Source organism: Podarcis raffonei, chromosome 1 (assembly GCF_027172205.1).
Source record: "Podarcis raffonei isolate rPodRaf1 chromosome 1, rPodRaf1.pri, whole genome shotgun sequence".
Taxonomy (NCBI): domain Eukaryota; kingdom Metazoa; phylum Chordata; class Lepidosauria; order Squamata; family Lacertidae; genus Podarcis; species Podarcis raffonei.
Genome location: NC_070602.1, coordinates 77,227,924 through 77,249,569, shown reverse-complemented (window position 1 = coordinate 77,249,569; position 21,646 = coordinate 77,227,924).

Here is a 21,646-nt window from a genome sequence, read left to right as displayed (position 1 = left end):
TTACTGAACCAACCAAACTGCTGCAGGGATGATCAGATTGCTTTAGGAAAACGATTGCTATGGATGGAAAATAATACAAGCTAATATTTCAGGTTCTTATTGGGAGTTCTTGTTGACATTCAGAACGACCTGTGGATAACAATTCAGAACTAAAATATTTGGATCATCCACACATTTGTTATGTGACATAGTTGGCAGCATTTGTATATTCTCTTTGGTCTTACCAGCAAACAACTCGTTATCTGTGCCCCGGACAGCAGCAATGACCTCTGCTACCACCAGAAGCACCTACTAACTGTTTTTACTGGCTCTGTTCCTGTTCTTTGACAGCGGCCTGACATGCAGGAATTAAGGGTCCCTCCAGACGGGTGTTTTTTTCACAGGCATATTCTGCAACACGTTATTGACTCAATAATAGTGCATTAGTGGTAGATTTATACTGGGATGCCCACACAATTATTTTGCCTTATGAGTTGTTCTGCAATGCCTCCCCAACGCTATTGCATTATTGCCACCTAGAAGGGCACACCTGCGTTGTAGCACACAACAAATAGGAGAGAGAAAACCCCCCAACAGCCCTGGAACATATGTGGTTTGAAAAGTTATAGGATTTCAGCACTGATTGGAAACGAAGTCTTAAAAGCAGGATCACATATAACAGCCCTGATACCCTCATGGATGCACAATAAAAAGGACATCTAGAGGGGGCCCAGGGTGGTGAGGCTTTCCCCGTCATTTGTTACATGCCACAGAAATCTCCACCTACGTTATTTCTGCATGGCAAGCCGCTGTTCAAGGCATGGGAGCAGAGTCATTTAAAAAGGCAGCAATCCTCATTCAAAGCAATTAAGTCCTCATTCAAAGCAATTAAGTCTGCGGCTTGCTCCTACCCATTCATAGCTTCACACATGAATGAGCATGAACTGAAACCGGCAAACCTGACTACAGCCTTTTATCCTGTGACTTCGAATTTTTGCATAGATGGGATTACCCATCCCTCAGTCTTACTTGCTCACTCTGTGGTTTGTGCACTTGCATCAGATGACTGGCTGACATAAGAGTGAAAGAAAGAAGTGGCTTGCTAGTTCATTGCTAGCAGAAATAGTTGACTGCGACTTCTAAGAACCAGAAGTTTTTGTGCAATATGCCATCACCCTAGACATGCACAAAACTCCAGGAAATTTGCCCAAAGGCTATCAATGGCTACTAGTCATGATGGCCATATTCCATCTACATGGCCAGAAGCAATATGCCTCTGAAAACCAATTGCTGGGAGAGTGTTAGGTGCTCGGATCCTGCTTGCAGGTTTTCCACAGGCATCTGGTTGGTGAGAACAGGATCCTGAAGTAGTTGGGCCATTGGCCTGATCCAGCAGGCTTGTCTTTGCTTGCTTACTTCTCAGGCACCTCATTTTCCCCAAGCAGTTCTGCCTTCTCTTCTCTGACTTTGCAAAGACAAACCTCCAAATGTCTCAGCTCCCTTGACTAGAAAACAGATATCAGTATTTTGGTAAGTGTTGACTGCCTTCACAATTGACATGTCCAGCACAACTGTATTGCTATTTCACACACTGTGTACCTGTAAAAATGTACAGTGTGAGTTTAACCAACACGTTTGCACATTACCCTTGTGAAAGAGCCAGAATTGGCTGCAGCTCCCTGTCAAGGATACACTTGCAGCAAACCAAGAGTTGATGCCTCCCAGTGTGTGAAATGGCCCTCACAGAAGTGGTGGTTCTCTTTGTCTCAGCTCTGCATGCCATAGGTGCTTTTTTGGCCTCTGGAATGCAATGCTTCCTGGCAAACTTGTTGGGTGGCATGCCAAAAGTTGGTGAAGCCAAAGCAAAAAAGCCTCCCATTCTCTTTTACACACAACACACCCGCCTGCTACACATTTACATATGCACATCATGAACATGCAACACATTCATTCTGTCTCACCCATGCATACATATGCTCCATGTAACCTTCCCTACCACAATTATGCTTCAGAAACCACCCTATGGGCTCCAACAGCATCAATAAAATCCTGAAATTGTTTATATCCTAACAATCTATGAAACAGTGCAAGAACACCATGCCAGATGCCAACAATGCAGTAATGTTGGGGGAAGCATCACAGAACAACCAATGAAGCAGAATGATGTGTGGCTGGCCCAGTACAGATCTATTGCTAAGACACTGATATTGTGTCAAAACACACACAAACAAAACCTCCACCAGTCTTCTGGATGAGATCCCAGTCTTTAAGATGTCACGTCGCTCTGTTTTCCCCCATCTGGCTTTGAAAGCTGAAATGTTATATTTTCCTATGCTTGACCTGGGAACCAAAATGCCTTTGGTCTCTGAAACAATTTGAGCTATGGAGGGCTAGGCCTACATACAAAGTGCTAGTTGGCCATCTAAGTGGCTAAGTAGGGGAGACAGGTGGGAAAGAATGCAGAGCTTCTGGAGGAGAGCTGGAAATTCTGAGTAGATGAAGAGGGTGGAATCTTTTCAGTAAGAAACTCAGGCCTGGGCCCCCTAAGAGGTCATGCTAGTTTTGGCAGAGATGGAACGGAACAAGCAGGTGTCTCACCAGTTTAGGATGGAAAGGCAGTTGTGAGGATGAGCAAAACTTTATGGTAGTAACACATAGGAATTGGTTTGGGGCATACTATTTGAGCAGAATGAGACAAGTTTTGAATCATCATAGCCTAGATATTGCAAAGGAGAACCCAGCAACCTCCTCCTACCACTCACAGTCTATATATAATATAAAAGAGGGGAATTTTGGCTGTCACAACCAGCCAAACTAGAAAGAGATTTCTAGCACTTAAATGTGCAGCTGGTTTATGGAGGTGTTCCCCCCGACAAATCATTTTTGCAATGTCCAGAAAAATCTGTCACATGCTAAAACATCACACACACACACACACACACACACCGAGAAAGAGCCCACAAGCTTCTCTTTCAGTGACCTCACTCACATGGTCCTATTGGAATCTCAAATGTATGTAAAAGGTAAAGGTAAAGGTACTCCTGCCCGTACGGGCCAGTCGTGTCCGACTCTAGGGTTGTGCGCCCATCTCACTTAAGAGGCCGGGGGCCAGCGCTGTCCGGAGACACTTCCGGGTCACGTGGCCAGCGTGACGAAGCTGCTCTGGTGAGCCAGCACCAGTGCAGCACACGGAAACGCCGTTTACTTTCCCGCTATAAAGCGGTACCTATTTATCTACTTGCACTTAGGGGTCCTTTCGAAATGCTAGGTGGGCAGGAGCTGGGACCGAAAGACGGGAGCTCACCCTGCCGTGGGGATTCGAACCGCCAACCATACGATCAACAAGTCCTAGGCACTGAGGTTTTACCCACAGCGCCACCCGCGTCCCCCCAAATGTATGTAACAGAATACCAAATTAAGCTGGAGCAGCAGCAGCAGCAGCAGCAGCAGCAGCACTGCAGTGTCAATCAATTCATTGCTAAAAACCCCACAGGTTGGGCGAGGTTTCAAGTGCAATGTGGGTGGGTAAGAAAAGCACATTTACATCGACACGCACACAATGGATGAAGCCATTCCTGGCATCTTCTTAGTATGCTATGCTGCTCTGAGGCTTCTGAAGGGAAGCGAAACTTGCTTGAACTCTCCACGTTCGAGAAAAGCATCTTCCAGGAAAGAGTGGGAAGGTCTTAACATCCATCTCCTGACACGCACAAAAAGTTAATTCTCATATACCAGACAAGCTACGTGGAGGTGGAGAAGCACGTTCAGGTACCAACGTGCCCAGATAGGTCTGGGTACATCATGGCACAGCTGGGAATGTGCAGAGGGATAGAAAGATGCAGCACAGTTGCTGGCATGCCCTCTCCTACCCAACTGTTAAAGGTGCAAGAGTCTCTCTCCTCTTTGGCATCTAGTCACTTTATGGACAACTATATGTATGGTTTTATAACCAGCTGTGAATATGTATGTGTGGATAACCAGCCTCATATAACCAACATGCTTAAGTCTAATTAATGTGTGAAGGGGTTAATGCCATAGAGTAAGCTGTCCTGCCAAGGTTAGCTAAGTCATTCCCCCTAACCTTAGGAGGAAGGTTAATCAAGTCTATTGTTGCGCCTCAGTCTACCTGGGAAGCTCAACACGTGAAGAGGTTCTTTTGTAAGTAAACCACTTTTAACTTACCAAACACACTGTCTTCTTCTATGTTAAGGGAAGCAGGAAGTTTGGGAGCTCACAAGGGCATATTTTAGAGGTCTAAAAGCCTATGTTTACACATTTTACTTTGCTGCATATTTTGTGATTTTAAATCTCCGCTGGCATTCTCTCACCAAAGGGTACTTGTTCCAAACTTGGATCTTAGCGCCCAAATAATTCTCCTTTCTTACCTATTTTTCCTTGCTGTCAACAATATGATCATGCATTTAACATGGCATTTCATTTGGTTCTTATTCCCTGGCTTGTTTACTTTGTACTGAAACCTTAACTGAGTTTTGCACTACAATCCATGAGCTAGGATTGCCAATTTTTTTAACCATCTCTGCTCCTCTGCCTTTTACAGTTGCCTAAGACACACAAATCAGGCAGATGAAACTCATCCTCATGCCAGGAAAACTTTTCCCTACTTAATTTCTGAATGTTAGAAGCATGGGAGCAAGGGCAGTAAAAAAATAAAAGAAAGAAACCACACCCAGGTGTAACATACCTGAGTCACATCCGGACACACTTCGTGAGGCAGTGGATGGTTATGCAGATACCCGGCATTTGCCCAGTAGATGAGGTAACCAACCTCCTTGATTCATATTACATACCAGGTCAGCTGGAGACAAAAGGATCAGGACCATAATTTTGCTTCCATCTAATCTAGTATGCAATATTTGTTAACTTCCCAACCTCTTGTGAAAGTTACTGTATATGTGTCCAAGAAGAAAAACTCATTCTAGGACAGAAATCAAAAACACTAACCAGGACAAGTGAAAGAATTTGTGGTGGAAGAATCTGAGGAATTTCACAAGAACTTAGAAAAGAAACATGAAAAAAGAGACAAAGTACCTTGACCTGGCACATTTAAGAGCCTTTCCAGGGGTACCAACTTGAAGAAAATATTGCGGGGGCCCAGGTAAACAACACCCCCAGGGGCACTAAGTAGGGGGGCTGAGGGCAGCTCCCCAAATTTCAAACCAAAGAGCCAGCCCCCCCAAGTTCTTTGGCAGCCATGCATGATTGTGGGGTGCTGGTGTCATGCACGCATGCTGTGGGGCATGCGTGCACAGTGCGCTGATGTCGCATAGCCCCCTAAATTGCAAGGGCAAGACGGCACTTGTGCCCCACATAATCAATTGCAAGATGCAGCACACACACCCATTTGAATGGCAATGCCCGCCAACCTTGCAGGGGCACATCCCTCAAATATTTTATTAGAGGTGGCCAAAGGTATCTTGGCCCCTGTGAGTTGGCTCCTATGCTTCCCAGAGTCTTTGGGTGTTTTTACAAACAAAAATTGGCTAGCCAATTAATAAGGGGAGGAGTGGCATGATCTTCTCTTATGACAGCAGCTTATTGTGCTACAGTCAGAAGGTGAAACTTTTTATTGCTATGGGGAATAAACATCATCTGCACATCAAGCTGCTCTTCAAGACACACATGCAGTGGCCAGTGGGAAAGCGCAAGCAAAGTCATTTTCTCTGGTCTTTTGGCAACTCTAAGTGACTCCATGATTAAGAACAAGTTGAGGCTGGGGAAGAGGCAGGCTGCCATTTCCTGTAATAGATGAGCAGTCCTTTGGCTGCCTGGTTGTGCTTGTAAAATATTTAGCCAAAGTATGTTGGAGTTAAAAACCTGTACAAGTATTTATTTATTTTTTGAGAAAAACAAAAACTTTAGCAATACGTATGGTCTAGGGCAGGGGTTCCTGGACTGCGGTCTGCAGACTGCCAGTTGCCCCTGAGCTTTGCTCAGGAGGTGTGCAGTGTGCTTGTGGATGAAGCACAGCCATCACATGAAAAATTCATATTGATTTTTTAAGTCGTCTTTTTATTGCGTTTGATAACTGGGTGTCATGACCTGGCCCTGGAAATATGCCAGAACCCCCAGCACACCTCCCTGTTGCTTTTGCCCTCTGTCACAGAGCACGTCTCTGATGCACAACTGGCCTCAGCCTGCTAAGTGCTGAGTCTGCATAAACACGTTTCTCACAGTCACAACCACACACAGTCACAACTGCAATGTGGTTGCCATTGTCCTGTACTGGAAATATAGGCACCTTTCTCTCTTGCTGTTAGCTCTCTATTATTTTACAAGAAATTCACTGCTGTCTTGGCCTTGAAGCTCTGGCAGCTTGCTAATTCTCCCTGCACCCCACCCTCCACATCTATGAAAGGAAAATGCACTTCTGTCTTTTGCTGGCAGAGCACCTATAGTGGGCCTCTCTTATCAGCTTCCAAAACAGAGAAGAATGAGCTATCTTTAGGAGATCTTCAAAGAAGAGAAGCAGTAAATTCTCCCGACCCAGATTAGGCTTCATGAAACGGATAGTTTTAAGCAAAGTTCATACCAAATGTTGCTTTTCTGTTATCTGGTACTATGGTATTGCGTGGTACATAGTAGCATGTCTTGAGCGTGCATAGATATAGTCAACTGAGATAGTTTAAGTTTCTGTAGTAATTGTATTTCTTTCTGTAATATTATAAAAGTTTTGTGCACCCTTTGTTTGGGGTCCCAGCTTTTCATAGATATCCACTGGGGCCTCTAGACTTATGCTGCAGCAGTAAATATGAACTCTTTTCACGCGCTGAGTTTGCCTTCTTTTGGCAGAAGGGCCAGCATTTTTATTCCACTCTCCTTTGTTGGTTAACATTTTCTTCTTTTCCTTATGTTGTTTGGTACTGCATAGTAAAATGAGTTCTATGGAACGCAATAATAAAATGCAATATATATTAAGAAAGAAAAGAAGCAACAGAATAGAGTTAAAACTCATACAGCAACATTACAAACAGAAAAATCATTAAGTGGTCTGCCAAGACCGACAGCAACTTTCAAGTAGTCTATGGGGAAGAAACCTTTGAAAAGCACTGGTCTCAGGGCGGCAGATACAAAAGAGGGAAAAGGCCCCTGCATTTTAAAGCCTTGTGTAGAAGAGGGAAATTTAAGCAGGTGTACCTCACATGACATACAGCATCTGCTGATATTCCCTTTTCCATATAACTGCTAAAAGAAGTCCCTCTCGTCTTTTGTAGTTGGCCACCTGTCTGGGGCAGGTGTTGAGATGATCAAAATAAATGAATAGAGAGGAGGGGTAAGCCTGGTCTGCTTTTGTGACCTTCACAGCAGCCTGGTATTCCAGTGACTTTTCCAGACATAGAGATTAACACAGTTCCCTTGCTAATTGCTGCAGACCAAGCCCCCTTTGCCCAATACAGTTAAATGAACTGGTTCAAAAGTTGACAATAACTCTCTCGCAGGACCACAGCTGCTTCTAACTTCCACTCAGAACTCTAAAAGCCCAAGCTTAGGGGTTTTTGATTATCAACCACACTTACTTTTCTGGTTGGGGATTCCCAGTGGAAACGAGAGGTGCTACCACAAAGAGTTACTCCTAGTTTCAATGTAGTCTAAAATATCTGAAATTATCCTGAGCAGCTGCATTCCTAATTCCCTTCTTGCCTGTTATTTCACCATTTTAAGCATAAGGTACCATGGGCAGAATTGCTCCTTCACCATGTATTTGCCTAGTATTTGGCAGCAACAACCAAAAAGGGCTTTGATTAGGGCCTGCTTGCAGTTTGCCCTTTTCTCTCTGGATTCAGAGAAGTAAGAGCTGTGATTTGGAAAAACAATTGGCAAGCAGTGATGGTTTTTAAAAACGGATGCTATATACACTTGACCTGCCACTTCCAAATGGTTCCACCTTCTCTTGAAGATGCTAAGTGTGGAAATAGCATAAGAAGGATTTCACTTATAGGAAACATGCATTTCTTTTGTTCAGCTGAGCATCTGGCAAAACAGGTCTTTGAAATACAGTAACAGTTGCTTGGGGACACACAGGCTGGTGACGTGTGTAATGTTTGGTATTTATAAAAACTGTTTGAAAGAGGATTCCTTTTTTGTAGCGGCTGTGCACTCACCCTACTTTCCCCCCTAGTAATGTACACACCATAATGTCAGGGTCTGGGCAGAGGAGGGGGAATGGTGGAGACCGCCTCCCCATCCTGACCCTTCCAGGGAGGAGGAAGACAGTATAGATTTACAACAGTGGTTTGAGGGAGGTCACAGCTCAGAGGCAAATGAGGGGAAAACTTGGGAAATCATAGGAGAGGAGCAGCAGGCAGAGCCGGAGCAGCAGCTGGCTGACACATTAGAAAGCATTCCAGACCCACCATCTCCCAGAACTCAATGAGCTTTAAAAGTTGGAGAGCAAAGAGCTCGAAGACATGGGGCACTTAGCAGCACCCATAGAGGAGATGATAATGACGACGACGAATGAGGAAGTGGGAGAGAAAGGGGGTGGAGATTCCTTTGGGACACCGCCACTGTCCAAGAGTCTGGGTTCTATAGCTTCTCTCTGTAAGGTTTGAAATAAAAAAGGACTGTAAGAAACTTTTCCCTGTCTTTATACTTTCCAGGGCAACCACCCAGGAGCCACTGACAGCACCCTCACACACAAGTAATCAATCCTCTTTCAAGCTGCCCAACAATGTGTGTTGGGAATAATCTGTCACCAACCTGACAGTCCTGGAGACTGACAGTCTTGGCATGGCACTCAAGTGCTAAAAGCTAAATCTTTTTGAAGGAGGTGCTAATCCTTCCTCTGTTTAGTCAGGAGTCAGACCACTTGTTGCAATGTCTTTCATCCCAGCACTTGTTCCTTTTACAGAAATATTGTTGCATGCACCCCAATTTTCCTTGCTTGTGGGTCCAGCACAGAGCAAGACATGTCTGTCTCTCCAACTTCCAGCACCAGCCAAAGCTCCTACACAAAACTCTTGCTATTGTCCTTCTACTTTGCAAGGAGATGCTGCTTCCCATTAGGTGAGAGGGGTTAGCTCCCCTTTGTCTCTATGGCAATAGGGCAATCTTTTCCCAATGTAAATGGTGGTACTTAACTGGTTGGCTAAGCCATAGCCTTTGCAATGGAATTGGTTTTACTGGCTTCCTCTTAGAATCATAGAATCGTAGAATTGTAGAGTTGGAAGGGACCACAAGGATCATCTTGTCCAGCTCCCTGCAAATGCAGGAATCGTACACCCAATGTGGGGCTCAAACCCATGGCCCTGAGATTAAGAGTCTCGTGCTCTCCCAACTGAGCTATCCCAGTGTTGAGATTCTACCCTCACCTACACAGGATCACAGGTTTGTAAGGTACCCATGGCTATCATCTATATTGACCACCCCCCAAAAACCCCCACTACAGCAATATTTGTTTTTTTAAACAAAAAACCAGGTATAGCCCTTCCTTTAGCCCCCCCCCCCGTGATAATTTGTTTGCTAGCTTATTCTGATAGTGAAAGAAGAAGTGAAAATTTGCCCACCCTGGAATTTAAATGCCACTTCTTTATTTTACTGTAAGCAGCCTTTGCTAACTAGGTGCCCTCCAGACATTTGAGGCCACAACTCTCGCCAACCCTGGCCAGAACAGGTTATAACTGTAATCCTGCATACACTGTAGTTGGGAGTAAGGGTCACTGAACATATTTGGGACTCGTTTTCATGTAAGACACACAAAGGAGTGTCCTATAAAGGATGACAACAGGTGTGGGAAATGAAAGAACTAGGTATTGTTTCTGCATCTAACAGCAGCAAAAGGCAGCCTCACGCACAGAAAGCCTGCTTCCTATTACGCTTTGCAGAGATACCTTGTTCTACTGCGGACAAGCTGTTTTGCTTCCTTCCTTGTTTCTCTTCCTTGTTATTTTTCCTCCCTGAGGCAGAGTTTATTAGCACAATTGAAACTGGCGGAGCAAATAAAACTGCTTTCTGTCGTATCAGCACTTGCTAATAGGTGGAGACTTCAGTGACATTTTAGATCCACAGCTGGATACCACCCAGTAGCTAGGGGGAAAAGGACAGAGGTTAGACGATTAATAACTATATGATACATTGGAATTTAGTGGATTCATGGAGATTGCATCATCCTAAGGAAAAATCATATACATATTTTTCAGAAATTCATAATACCCAACATAGAATTGATTTATTTCTAACATCAGCATCATTACATCCCTTTACTAGCTGATGTGACATTGATATTCCCATTATAGCTGATCACTCAGCAGTAATACTGGAATATAATTTATCTAAAACTCAGGAAGGTATGAGGAGATGGTATCTTAATATATCATTATTAAATGAAAAAAACTTCATACAATATATAACCCAAGAAACACAAATATATTTTAAAAATAATTCCAAATCTTCAACGTCAAGACTGATGGAATGGGAAGGATATAAAGCTTACTTCAAAGGGAAGATAATATCCTTCTCTGCCAACAAAGCCAAGCTGCAAAGATTAAAAGAAAATAATCCAAAAATTTCTTTTAAAACACTATGGGGCAATATGGCAAATAACCCATCTAAGGTTACATACGAAAGAATACAACAACACACATTAGAACTGAATAATATACTAGCTCAAAAAAATTGAGTTCAGCCTACTAAGTCTAAGACAAATATATTGGGAACAGGGAGAAAGGATATTTATAGCAAGAGTAATAAAAAGAAATTTTTATTTAGCGGAATTGAATTTAATTCTAAATTATATTCCAGAAACATGGGAGATTTCCATGGGTCAAAAAAAATATGGATGCACTGTGCTGTATTAGAAGCAAAAAAACTTGTTCTGATGAATTGGAAGAGCTGCAAAAAGATTCCATTGAGCACATGGATTGATAATATGGACAGATTAGCTACATATGAACAAATTGCATGTCGACACAAAATAAGAATGGATAAATATGAAGAAATCTGGAGCGAATATTTAAGCGATGAGGCAGATAGTGGTGGGAAGTAGGGGGAGGAGAGAGAGGTGGGAAAATATTGTTAAAAAAGGTGTAGTCATAGGTATATCAGTGTATTCAAATCTGAATTGTCAAATTGTGTTATTATTGTTATTATGATTTTTGTTGTATGTGTCTTTTGCGGTTGATGTTTGTATCGAAAAAATGATTTAAAAAATAAAATAAATAAATAAAGCTGCTTGGTTCTGCATTTTACAATGTGAAGCAAAAGAGAAACTCTAATCTAGAATAGGCATTCATTGGATCTCAAATCCTGAGTCAGCCAGAAGGTTGGCTTGTGATAAACTTAATCTAGCACATGATAGTAGCAGAGCAGGGCCTTTCCAGCAAAAACACACCCACAGAAACCAATAGCAGCACCCTTTTCTATTTGCCAGGTTGCCATTCCCCACCCAGATGGAGCCACGGCTGAGCCACCAGCTGAAACTGATAGAAAGCACTCCTGCCATGGTGGCCATTGGTACCTCCAATGACAATGATAGGTCCAAGAATACCACCCCACCCTCCCTCCTAAAAGTCTCTGAAATACCCCTGCTCTACTCTCTCTCTCTCTCTCTCTCTCTCTCTCTCTCTCTCTCTCTCTCTCGTGTTATAAGAACTCTTACCCATGCTGGGATTATGCAATAGCAGCCCTTGGGAGAGCAGGAAATACCCAGACCTTAAGGAATGATGAAATTACTTAAGTACAGGGCAGACAAAATTCTCTTCTCTACTCCCATGCAATGGGTTTTCCCCCACATAGAGCAGCCACTCCTGTTTGCAGCTCTGCATTCTTTCTCTAATTCTCTTTGACTTAGATTGATTTCAATTGCAGGAAAAGTCCCTTTGGTTACTGATCTTGGTGATGATGACAGGCAGTAGTAAAACTGGCAGCCTCTGAGAACCTTGCTAGCTGAAGGAATAAAGCTCAGTTACAGTAAACATGTGGGAGTGAGTCCCATTGACTGCATTGGGTTGCATGTTAGCTAGGGCTGCCAAACGTCTGGGTTTTCCCCAGACATATCCAAGAATTAGACGTCGAAAATGGCACCCAGAGAAATTTTTGCCATTCGGAAAAATATATGGAAAAACCTGGATATCTGGCAACTCCTGTTGGGAGTGGGGGGTTTTTTTGGGCAGACTTTGCTAAAAAAAAAAAAAAAAAAGCTCATCAACAGTGGTGTCTGGATTTTCACTTTTTTAAATATAACAACCCTAATTAGCTGCATTAATGTCCAATTGCTTTCAGTGGGACCTAAGTCAGTACTAAGGCTGTGTGTGCACACTACACTTTTAGAGCACATTCTTCCCTCAAAGAATTTTGGGCTCTGTAGTTTACCCCTCACAGAATCAGAATCCCCAGCAAACCTTAACAAATCACAGTACCCAGATTTCTTTGAGGGAAAGAATGTGCTTTAAATGTGCTTTAAAGGTATATTGTATTCACAGTCTAATTTGTACAAATGATTTCAGGGAGACCTAAGTGCAGCTAACTCAAAGTTGTATTCAGCACTGCTGTACCCGGGCCTTAGGTTGCCTACCCCTGAAACAGAGGGTTGTCCTATGTCAGGGGTCACCAACCTAAGGCCCAGGGGCCGGATGTGGCCCAATCACCTTCTCCATCCGGCCTGCGGACGGGCCTGGAATCAGCATGTTTTTACATGAGTAGAATGTGCCCTTTTATTTAAAATGCATCTCTGGGTTATTTGTGGGGCCTGCCTGGTGTTTTCACATGAGTAGAATGTGCGCTTTGATTTAAAATGAATCTCTGGGTTATTTGTGGGGCATAGGACTTTGTTCATTTCCCCCCGCAAAATATAGTCTGGCCCACCACATGGTCTGAGGGACGGTGGACTGGCCCACGGCTAAAAAGGTTCCTGACCCCTGTCCTGTGTGAAGTAGGACACATGGCCACCCCATAGAGACAGTTTCACTCTTTCTCATTTCACCAATCCAAGGTACCCTCCCTTGTCCTAGTGCCTGATAGTTGCATTCTTGGATTCTTATGTTCTTCAGCGAGATGAGTTTTGATGACTCAGCTGTTAAGCGAGCCTAAGCATGCACTTTTGCTTTGCAAATTGAAAACACATGGCTGGGTCACAGTGTTTCCCGCTGTTTTTAAACATAGACTTGTTATAAGAAAATCTGCTCCCTTTTCTTTATGGGGTATTCCAGAGCCCATATAGAGTACTTAAGTGTGTTCCCTATCGGTAGGAGAAAACAAAGGGCAACCAGAGTATATTGAGAAGCAAAGTGGCTAGTAAGCCTGATCTTTATTAACTGTTGCAACAGAGTCCCCACTCACCACACGCAGGAGGGAGGAGAACCCTGAACAATGATGCGCAACCCTTTACACTGTATAGACTTTTGAAATTCCTCACTCTGTAGCCCAAGACCACCGCAAAACTTCATACTGTACATACATCACAGAAGGAGGCAGTCTATGCAGCAGAAATCCTGCCTGCCAGGATACCTAATAATGGTCACTGGTTGCATTACCTGGGCAGTCTGGTCATTCTTTTCTGATGGTTAATACTTTAGTTCCTGAATCCAGGTCACAGGCTCACCCTATTCACACACAAATATGCCCTTAAGACAGGATTTGCAAGCAAAAACACAATGGGAAGGCTTTCCCCATTTGCCTTCCTTACTGTAGTGGAATATCTGGGGTCATTGGCACAGTCAAAATAGATTCAGGATTGCTCTCCCATTCTATTCAGACACGTGGTTCATATATTTAGATATGTGTGCATTTATGAATATTTATTCTATATTTGAGACCTTAAAATTCTTATAACAGACTATAGCTGCATGCAGACTATACATTCAAAGCCCATGGCTTTCCCAAACGAATCCTGGGAACTGTAGTTTATCCTTTACAGAGCTAGAATGCCCAGCACTCTTAAGCAACTATACCAGCCAGCACAAGCATTCTGCTGCTTGAGGCAGAGAAGTTACACACACACACACACACACACACACACACACACACACACACACTACACCAATTCAAGGTACAGCCCTGCCACAAATTAAGCCTAAAAGAATATCCCTGTCATACACACGCTCTACAGTTTTAAACCTTTCCTTCTGCAGTTACACAGGAAGGAATGCTGATCTTCCACTCCCTTTGGGTAAACCAGAACACCGAGTTAATTGGAAGGGTGGCACCTGTGTTTACCTGGCACAGGGCAGCAAATCTGGATGATCCTAAATATAGAATTCATCCAAGGCAGCAGCCTCATGTATCTCTGCTTAATGATGACTTCACAGTACTGCTCCCTCAACACATGCCTGAGTTTTCTCCCTTTCGGTTTCTGTTTCAGTCTAGTTGCATCATCAGCTATGCAATTTGGCAATGGATTCTGTGTAATAACTCTTACAATAAACTTTATAAGCCCAGGCTTTAAGATCATCTTCTGAGATCCTTCTGAAATCCAGGGTTTTTGCTTTTGTCAGGGGCTATGTACTTGCTGGATTATCTTCGCTGGGAAATATGTGTGACCTCGTCATTAGCAGTTTTAAGGAGAACTCTAAAGGCCTTAAAAATAATAATCAATGTGTGTTTTTAAATTGTTGCACTGGAGATCAATTGTTCATTTTGAAAGGGCTATTGTGGTTTCAGTTTGATGGTTATGAAGAACTATGACCCCATCTGCACTATACATTTAAAGCACTGTCATACCACTTTAAACAGTCATAAAGGTAAAGGTAAAGGTAAAGGGACCCCTGACCAGAGTCGTGACTGACTCTGGGGTTGCGGCGCTCATCTTGCTTTATTGGCTGAGGGAGCCGGCGTACAGCTTCCGGGTCATGTGGCCAGCATGACTAAGCCACTTCTGGCGAAATCAGAGCAGCGCACGGAAACGCCGTTTACCTTCCTGCTGGAGCGGTACCTATTTATCTACTTGCACTTTGAGGTGCTTTCAAACTGCTAGGTTGGCAGGAGCAGGGACCAAGCAATGAGAGCTCATCCCGTCGTGGGGATTCGAACCGCCGACCTTCGGATCGGCAAGTCCTAGGCTCTGTGGTTTAACCCACAGCGCCACCCATGTCCCCTGACTAAACAGTCATAGCTTCCCCCAAACAATCCTGGTTTGTTCAGGGTGCTAAGAGTTGTTAGGAGACCCCCTAGTTTGCTCAAAGAGCTGCAGTTCCTAGGGTGGTTAACAATTATCGTAATCCTTTCCCCCAGTAAACTCAGTGGTTGGCCACTGTGAGAACAGGATACTGAACCAAATGGGCCATTGGCCTGAAAGAGCAGTATTTTTATTACATTCTTTATGATCTCTTCTCCAAGCTAAACATACCCAACTCACCAGCTTCTCAGCCCCTCACCATCTTTGTTGCCCTTCTTTGGACATGCTCAAGTTCGTTACAAACCGTTTAAAACTACTGTGCCCCAAACTGGACACAGTTACTTATTCCACACGTGGCCTAAACTAAGCAGAACAGAATAGGAACATAACTTCTCATAATCTGACACCTATACCTCTGTTGATGTAGCCTAAACTTTTATTAGCATTTCTGTGACTCAGCACACAATCATTGGGAGCCAATACAAAACACTGAGATGTTTTAGACCACAATTCCCATCAGCTTCAGCCAGCATGGAGTGAGCAAGGTTGCCCTGCAGCAAACTCTGCCTTGCTAGGCTACCATTTGCTGGCCCAATGTGAAGTGGGGAAAGGGTCCAGGAAGTATTGGTTGCAAATGATTTCCCTGGCTCCATTTCTGCTCCTTAAAAACTACCTTTCATAAGCGCTCCTGAGTCCAGAATTGTTTTGCACCCAGTTAAGGAAGCAACTTCAAATGGAATGAACGAGAGTGCCAAGGCATGCGGAATTAAAACTGAAAAAGGAAAGAGGGTTTCCCGTTGAAGGTCAGAATAACCCTGCCTGTATCGTTTGGCAGCAGTTGGAAAAGTAATGCTCTTAGTTCTTTTGACATGGCCTTGAAGGAGTCTGGAGTTTCTGTCCTATACAGGAAAGAAGCAGTTTCTCATGGGAAATACTATCATAAACATGTATCAATGACAGCTTGATTAAGACTGCAATCAGTCATGATTGCTTTCAGTTTCACCTCAGCTCCGTTGTGGTTACAGTGTATTTAGATCTTATCAATATCAGCAATGGCTTTGCCAGCCTTCTTAGGTAGCTTTAATGGAATGAAACATAACTGGAAATCCCACTTTCACTGGGAAATTAATGAATGGTTTGTTGTTTTGTTGGCCATGTGAGAAGGAAAAGGAACTGATTTTTTCTTGATTTGACTGCTTAATCTTTTGTAAACCACTGAGGGTTCTTTTTTTTAATCAAGTGGTATATAAATTTTATGAAAGAAAGAAAAGGTGGAATGCTGAACAAGCTTTTGATGTTAAAATAACAAAGTCTGCATGTCCGTGCACCTATCTGACTGCATGCACACAATGATTTGTTCATTGATCTATGCAGGCATTGACAGAACATGCATGTGGAAAATTAACATGTGCCATAGTAGGGTGTGAATCGCCAGTCTCTAGGGATAAGTCAAATTGCCTGTGTGGTGAACAGAGTTCTCTTCCTAACCTTGATTGCAATCCTATCACATTTGTCACTTTTTATCTCCTACCTGTAGAAAGGAGCCAGTGTGGTGTACTGGTTAGAGTGTTGGATTAGGACCTGGGAGACCAGAGTTCAAATCCCCACTCAGCCATGAAGCTCACTGACTGACCTTGTGCCAGTCATTGCTTCTCAGCCAAACTTACCTCAAAGGGTTGTTGTGAGGGTTAAATGGGGGGGGGGGTTAACTATGAACTCATTGAGAGAAAAAGTTCAGATACATTATGCAATAAATACAAACAATTATAAAAATAATTGTTCAGCATTCTCCACTTCAATCTAACATTATCCATATGCTTTGAAAAGCACTAGCACCACCTGTAGGTTCAATCAAGAGAAAGCAAAGCATTCATTATTCACAACTGATTTTCCAATTGTTTAGTTGTATACTTAAATCTCATTAGTTCTCAAGATAGTACAATTTTCAGGTTCAGCATATTTACTTTAAAAAAACAGCAACTGAAAACAGTTGAGCCATGTTCTCTAAAACATCACATAGTAGCATATATTTCCTTACCTTTAAAAAGTGAGAAAACTCCTGTTGAAAGAAATACAGTGTTTGAAAGTGGTTGAGTTCTGCTTTCACATCTTTGACTGGTACTCCCAAGGAAATAGTTTGTTTCAGGAAAAAATGAATCACGGGAAAATATTCTTTTGTTGTAAAATGTGTCCATGTTGTTAAACTTGTCACCTTCTTAAGACAAAACTATTTTGAGACTTGAGGAAATTCCTGCTTCAACCACAAGGTAGCGCCCATACCCATTTTTTTGAAATTGCATATACGATACTGAACATAGCGAACCTTTGCTGTAACTCTGTGTAACTTAGATAGAAACCCCAAACCTAAGGTACAATGTAAATAACTCGGGAACAAAACATTGTGATACTTTTTTTTTTTTGCAATACCCACAGGGCATTCAGATTGCTTCTTTAAATGCTATTCCATATTTTAAAAGGAGAAAGTGCTTTGAGGCACCTTAAAGATTAAGGCTGCTTATCTGAAAGAAACCTTCGTTGAACTTAATGGCACTTACTTTTGAGTAGATACATATAGGATTGTGCTGCAACAGATTTATTGAAGCAATAGCTTTTGTGGACGAGAGCAGAGGTTTTGGGTCCAGGGCTCCCTTGACCAACTATCTTCTTTCTGCGGCACCCCTGAGGGGCTTAGGACCCCAGTTGTGTCACCTCTTGCCTGCAGACTTGGTAGCCTCTTGCCCTTTTTCGAACACCCTCCCTTGGGTTCATTCAGCCTTCTCTCCTCTCCCCTCTCCTTGGGAGTCCTCTGGGCAGCTGTAACTGCCGCTCCTGGTCTCTGTGCTGCCCCCCCCACTCCAAAGAGAGGGGCTTCCTCACATTGCCCCACAGGGGCCTGGGAAGCAACCCCTGGCCAGCCCCAGAGGCACCATTCACCTGGGAAGCTTGTAGCCAGGGCTGCTGCACAAACAGCTGTGCAAGCCTTTGGGAGGCAGACATGAGAGAGCATCAGAGGAGAGGAGGGAAGAAAGAGGGACAGAGGCCAGTGTTGCCCGCGGCACCCCTGACCACCATTCAAGGCACCCCAGGGTGCCACAACACACTGGTTGAAAACCACTGGACTAGAACCTTACTCAACAGACATGTGTGTGATCTGCATTTGGAAGAGACCCATAATATGTAAACAGTGGAGCAAAAAGAACATTAAATGTAAGGGATAGCAACCAGTCTGTGACATTTCTATGTGGAGCCCAGCAAAAGCAACAATGCAGAGCAGTGAGTGTGAATATCTCATGTGACTCCATGTTGCAGTTGGGCCATTTTAGACTCTGGACTTCATAAATCTTCATTGTCTGAACTGTGAGAACCGTGGGGAATGGAAAGCCCAAACAGGAGAAAGCATGATCAGGTGTTCACACTGCAGCGAATGGGCTGTTGCGCAAAACCTTTTTGGACCTGTGCCACAATGAAAAAATGCAAACAATATCAAAACTGCAATACATCACTTTGCCAGCAAAATGCATAAAAAAGATTCAATAATGTGCAAAAAACGCATGGGGAAAAAACAAGAAATTCCTAAGGCAAATGGTGTGAGCACTGATCCTTGTTGTGTGCACAAAGATTAAGTTTCTTATGGCCCATCTGCTGGGGAAAGAGGCAGATAGCTAAGCTATCATTGAATAGACCAGGGATGGGGAACCATTTTCGACCCAAAGGGCCACGTTCCTTTCTGATCAATCTTCCGGGGGCCACATGCCATGGTGGGTGGGGCCACAGGTAAAAGTAAGCAGAGCAAGGAATGTAAATTTTACCATTGTCTGGTAGCCTAGTTTTTGCACACCTCTTTCCTAAGGCCTACCTCTCTATTCTCCCTGCAGGCAAGGAAGAAACATTGTTGAGACTGATTTCAGCCAGGCAAAAACACTCAAAGAGGGCTAGTGAGGGCTGTGATCCAGAGAGAGTGCAGCATCCCCCCCCGGCTTGACGTTTGCCATCCCAAGGAGAACCTGTGGGATACACAGATGGATGGAATTTCAGATGGACAACTGGCACACGTAACTATTTTAATCACATTTTTAGAGGTTTCTTTGTACTGTTGGTAATGGGATCATGTTCTCTTTTTCTACAGTGTGACATGTTCTCGTTGAGAATGCTTTCCCTGCATGTAATCTGTGTAATCTGTTCTGGGTTAGCTAAGCACATACCTGTCTTCTTTCATATTTCATTCTTAACTATGTTGTTTCTGACCTGCTCTTTCTGGGTTAATAAAAGTGTGCATATGTGAGCAGGGAGATGTGCAGCTGGATTCTCTTCCTGTTGTTAATTATTATACTAATATTATAGTCATGAGAAAATATCGAACGTTATGTCAAGGGCATAAGCTGTGGGCAAAGCAAAAGCCACAATCCAACAAATGGTAGTTCCAACTGAAATCAGTGGTACTTAAATAAGGCCCCACCTGCACTATGGTCATGGCTTCGCCCAAAGAATCCTGGGTGAGGTATAAATTTAATAAGTAAATAAATTGAAGAGAGATCTGGGAATGAACAGACAAGGAAAGGAAGGAACATCATGAGAGTCAAATGACCGAAACCTTCTGTAGCAATATCCCAATAAACAGCACCCATAGACAGAAGAAAGGGCAGATTGTTCATTCCTCCCAGATAAAAAGTTTGATAAAGATGAGAAGTTCAGCAGTTTGCTCCTGGAATTTTTTTTATTATTCCGATAATTTTTTTCTTCATGTGGCTGTAGTCAATTCGAATTAAGGCAACAATTCCCTTCTGTTTGTGTTATAGATACTTCCTTCTCTCGTTCCCTCCCCCTCTTAGTTAGATGCTCCATGGAAACCCAGATGAGACAACAAACACAGATTCCAAAGTTCAACCCAACAATACTGCCAAAGAATGGGAGAGATAATATATCATAATTATAGCAAAGTACAGCTGTATAACTTTCCCTAATGTGTGGCCCTTATTTGCCAGGGAATTATTTTCTTCCTCACCTTGAATATGGACCTTCAAGGAAGTTGGGTATCAGCAGCAGCTGATTTCATCAGCTGAATGGCAGGGGAAGAGACACTTATGGGAAGTTGGTCGGGTGATCACTAAAATATATAGGACCAGGATTGTTTTTACTTTCAAATGTCAGTACTCTGAATTATACCTGGAACGAGACTGGCAAGCAATGGAACTCAGTAGATAAGAGTGTAAGGTGCCATGTTTTCCACTAACTGCTGTTTCTGAACACCTTTCGGCCCTTATGAGTTCAAAAACTCCCCTCTTCCTTCAGCATAGGAAAAGACAACATGTTTGATAAGTTAAAAATTGGTTTACTTACAAATTCTTCAAAGGTCACGTTCATGTGCTTTTCCATACATCAGTCAAAAATGTTGTACAAGCCGTAAAACTAGGCTTAGTTGTACAGTGGTGAAAGTTCCTAAATTATTGGTATAGATACAGAATAATGGTTTGTGAGAGCCATGTGAGAGCCTCTTCACACGTTGAGCTTCTCAGGTATACTGAGGTGCAGCAATAAGTTCAATTACTTTCCTCCCAAGTAGCGAGGGAGGGACCTAAACTAAACTGGCAGAACAGTTTATTCTATGGCCTTAACCTCTGTGTTAATTAGACTTAAGCATGCTGGTTATGAGACTGATTATCCCATACCCCCAACCTTAGATCCATGGAGGCCATTGAGCTCCCTCTGTGTATTAGATTTGTCAGTCTGTCTTCAAATTTTTTCTTTTGATTATAAGACTCCTCCTTGGCTAGGGAGGAGCTTAGCCTATGTAAGCTTCTTACACCAAGAGCAGGCACCGCCAAACTCGACCCTTCAGATGTTTTGGGACTACAATTCCCATCATCCCTGACCACTGGTCCTGTTAGCTAGGGATGATGGGAGTCGTAGTCTCAAAACATCTGGAGGGCCGAGTTTGGGGGTGCCTGACCCAAGAGAAAGAGGGATGAAAGCAGGAGAATAAGCTCAGCTGGCCCAATCCTTTCCTCTCTGCCTCATCCCACCTATCACCTCTCCTTGTCTTTCATTCTCCCTACAGCCATCTGTGTGTGTAGGAATCACATGGTGGCCTTTTTTTTTTAAAGCCTCATGGCATATACCAGGGGTGGCCAACTCCCAAGAGACTGCGATCAACTCACAAAGACTGACAGTGATCAAACTTATTGAGCTTTTTTTAGGGGAGCCAAACTTGTTGAGCTTCTTTGGGGGGAGCCAGTGATCTACTGATCTACCACAGATGTCCAGTGATCTACCTGTCGATCATGATCTACCTGTTAGACTTGCCTGGCATATACTGGTTTTCCAGAATTTTTTTCAGAGAAAATGTAAAACAAAACAAAAAACACCTGAGAATGAATTAGATAGAGGGGGCTGGTAGTGCAATTACAGTGCATCAGAGAGTAATAGAAAATATAAATCCTATAAATGTGTTTTTGGTTGGCATGCCCCAGTCTGGAGAGACAATGGCGTGTACCTCCAGGGGTCAAGTCAAACCACTGGCGAATCACAGCACCTGCTGTGGCTGCAGAAACTGGTAACTCATAATTGCTGCCTCCTGTGTTGCTTTTGCTGCATTAGTAGCAC